This window comes from Bombus impatiens, unplaced genomic scaffold (assembly GCF_000188095.3).
Source record: "Bombus impatiens unplaced genomic scaffold, BIMP_2.2 scf_4010, whole genome shotgun sequence".
Classification (NCBI taxonomy): Eukaryota; Metazoa; Arthropoda; class Insecta; order Hymenoptera; family Apidae; genus Bombus; species Bombus impatiens.
In genome coordinates, this window is record NT_180429.1 from 72,050 (window position 1) to 76,245 (window position 4,196).

Below are 4,196 nucleotides of genomic sequence, written 5' to 3' on the forward strand. Positions count from 1 at the left end.
GAGAGAGAGAGAGAGAGAGAGAGAGAGAGAGAGAGAGAGAGAGAGAGAGAGAGAGAGAGAGAGAGAGAGAGAGAGAGAGAGAGAGAGAGAGAGAGAGAGAGAGAGAGAGAGAGAGAGAGAGAGAGAGAGAGAGAGAGAGAGAGAGAGAGAGAGAGAGAGAGAGAGAGAGAGAGAGAGAGAGAGAGAGAGAGAGAGAGAGAGAGAGAGAGAGAGAGAGAGAGAGAGAGAGAGAGAGAGAGAGAGAGAGAGAGAGAGAGAGAGAGAGAGAGAGAGAGAGAGAGAGAGAGAGAGAGAGAGAGAGAGAGAGAGAGAGAGAGAGAGAGAGAGAGAGAGAGAGAGAGAGAGAGAGAGAGAGAGAGAGAGAGAGAGAGAGAGAGAGAGAGAGAGAGAGAGAGAGAGAGAGAGAGAGAGAGAGAGAGAGAGAGAGAGAGAGAGAGAGAGGCGATCGAGAGATCGCGTTAGGGCGAAGACGTGGAGCGTTTAGTTTCGAATTCGAGACAGCGCTCGGCGTTTAACGCTTTCGTGTAGGGACACGGTGGAACGTCGTCGGTGCGGCAGCGGTAGTGGTGTGGCATCGGCAAACACAATACCCGTGCATTTACATGTGCATACAAACAACGCGGCGGGAATTATACTTACGGGAATGCAGGTTGTACGTACGACACACGGAGACAGGGGTGGAAAGGAGATGGAAAAGGTGGAGGAGAAGGCGACGGTGGAGCGAGTACTCGGTATGGGAGGGCCCGTTGCCGCAGCCTGACAAATACACAATAATATACATGCTCGACCCGTATCTCGCCTCGTACCTTTCGCTTCCAATGGACAATTTCGCATCGACGAAAGTGGATGCCGTATAACTACTCCCGATTACGTGATAAGTAGTCTCGGAGAGGTCGAGAACGGAACACGGGCCGCCGGTTGTATTTAAAGGTCAGAAATCTAGCGGTAAATCATCGGGAAGAGAACTTTTGAAACTCGAAATGCCGATCGTGCCGCTCGAGACGCGATAAAAACCGAGCGACGCGACGTTTCTTCGATCCCCATGACCGGCCACGAACAAGTCAACACCTCGTTTGGGGAATTTCTCCACGCGCGTTAATTTGGCAGAAACGTTCCTCGAGCGGATCGAGCTAGGAACCGATGCAGCGTCGATCGGTCGCGCAGCGAAAGCAGGTGAATTCGGACGCGAGTCGTTCTGAAAGTTAAATCGAGGAGGGGGGCGAGGGGGCGATCCACGGGGGCGAAACGAATCGCGAACGAGCCGCGGTTTATCATCGACGTCGTCCTCTAGATCGATATCGAAGGGCGATTTAACGACGCGCGGCGATCGATCGGACCGTGACGAGCCGCCGAGCCGAGACGTCCCGTGAATAACGAAGATCGCGAGCAGAGACGGCCCTTCCATATCAAACTCATTAAACGACCGGATTCGCCTTCTTCCTCGCTCCCGTCTATTCGCGGCTCCTTTGCACGCGATTCTTCCACCGAGCTGTCCACGCACGCACGCGCGCAACGTTACACGAATGCGTACAGCCTCGCGGCAGGGAGAGAAAGACACTGCGAGATCAATTACTCTATCGCTATTGAATAATAATACAATGCGCAACCTCTCGATCGATCGGCGTGTGCGTGCATACGTTTCGCGTCCACGCAAGCTTCCCTTCTCCGTCCATTCTCTCCCTCCTCCAGAAATCTCTCTCTTTCTCCCTCTCTCATCTGACGAGTCGTTCGCTCTATCCAACGGTGCACGGGCCCCTCTTTCTCCTTCTTTTGGTCCGGCAACCACTCTGCCTGGTCGCGTTACAGCGTATAAAGTTGCCATCGCGCGTTCGTCCGTGTTCATTCATAGGGGTCCAGTGAATGGCGCGTCGGTAAGCTTGTAGTAAACGCATCGTGGTATACACGGTTGCGTTTGCGTTTGCGCTCCAGAGAGAAAGAGAGAGAGAGAGAGAGAACGCCTTCCCGTCGTTTCTTCGATATCTTTCAGCTTTCCACGACGATCGTTCGTCGATCCGTCTTCTCCTCGCGTTCGAGGCGCTTTCCTCGCCTCTGCGGACCGTTCAGACTCGAGAGAAAACAACGCGACGAACGCGTGTACGCACGGATTTTCCTTCTCGCCGTGGTTTTCCATCGGCCTTCGCTACCAGCGAAAGCGCGTATCTCCGCGCTAACGTATCTACCCGCTGCGAAGCGTCGCTTTCTCGCTCCGTCTCGTTCGCAGCCAACGATCGCGAACAAATCCACGGGATGCTGGGTCATCGGCTTCGCCGACGTGTCACGGCGAAGGAGGCAGTTTTGCGAGCAAAAACCGAGCCGGTCTCCGCCGACGTCGGTGTTCCTTCGTGGCGGTTCGAGGGACGCGCGTGACCCGATGCATCGCGATCCGTTTCGTTGCGTGCTGCTTCCGAGTATTCGGGGACGAGTTGGTTGAAAAGGTCGCTACAGACGGACCCTACGATCCCCGAATCTCGGAAGGTCGGAGCCGCAGGCTCGATCGGCTCGTTAGAAGGTCTCGTTCCGAAAACTCCCTACCGAAAACTCGTTGCAACGAGATAGGAAGTTGATAGACACGGTGTGGCGCGTGCCCGATCACGCGACGATAGAAACAAAATCGCCGTGAAGGAAACCGTGGATTCTCGAAAAGACTGGAGGCGTTACTCCGAGAAACGACGATGTTTCGCAGCAGATAATTGTAGCCTATCGGAGTTTGTTGTCGGTTCCCGGTAACGCTTCGTCGATTCGCCGCAAACGTCGAAGCCGAATGGCTTGAGGATCTACGCGCCGGTCACGGCGACCGACGACGAAGAAAAACACCGGAACGAAAATAACCGCACGACGTAGATCGCCATCCTGATTATGGTTATTAGGAACGTTACCGGCGCTCGTCTAAACGATAATTGGAATTATCTGCGGACCAAGAAATTACGACGACGCCCGGGGTAGGATCGTGCGGCGGACGACCTAACGAAAACTGCGCGCCAATGGCCTACTTTCGAGGCCGATCCGGCGGCATCTTGCGACGCCGAAGTTTCCAACCCTTTCCAGCTGCAACGCGATCGCTGCGAACGAACGAGGGATAAGAATCACGACCGGTAAGGCACCTCGGCAGGGACCGTGGACTCGAAAGGGGGCCCACCCTTTCTCCTCGTCTTTTTGGGACTGTTTCCGCGACGAAATCCCTTACCGACGAGAGGCAACAGATGGAGCGGCCAGACGAACGGGGATGCTGCCGTTTTCTCTCAGACCCTTCTCTATCCGACTCAAGGTTACCGATGTCGAAGGGCAGCCGTCGACTTTTGCTCCGATTCCTGCGCTCGTAGATGTCGCTATGACGTGGGTTTCGCGGAAACGAGCGGAGAACCCGTTTCTCCGATGAAAATCGGCCAGCGAATCGCGGCCGTAAGTCGGGCATCGGATTAGTTCGGACGAAGCGACGCGACGACAGGTGATACCGAACGACGATCGTGTTGGCCAGCAAAGAGTCTATAATAGAGAGTGGGTCAAGGCCTCGAGAAAGGTCGAACGATGGAAACTGCTAGCTCGTAGCTGCGAAACGATTCGAGTTTCGAGAGGGACGACGACGGGAAGCTCTTCTCCGTTTCCATGCGTCTCTGATGCAACCGGGACTGACCCAGTCTCGTTTTCAGGCCTCGGCGTAGCGCACGCCCGCGCTGACCTCGCCCTTGCCAAGTAGAAACACCATAATAAAACTCCTCGTAAGACAGTGGGACCTCGCCTCCTCAGATTACCGAGATAACTTTAGCGTGGTCGTGGCTAACCGCCCGTCATTCATCAACCCCCACGAGAACGGACCGTCGCTCTCTCTCTCTCTCTCTCTCTTCGTTTGCCTCGGGCTAGACGGGCTAGACGCGCCTCTTTCTCCGCCGAGCGCCACTCTCCGGTGCTTTCCGCTCGGAATCGCGCGGTATCTCTTTCGGGTTCGTGACTACCTTCGAGCTGGCTACGTACTTACACGCACGTACGTCGCGCAGATAACGGGCCCGACCGAGATAATTCTTCTTCCACCGGCCGGCATGAATGAACCTCGAGTCCGCCCCTTTGCCTCCCCCTCGTCTACCGTAACACGAGATCCGTACGAGGATCGATAAGAGGCGAACACCGAAGGACGATCTTTTCAGGCATAATCGAGCGCGGGCTCTCTCGCGCGTTGCCTCCGGATTCGGCCGATCCGATCG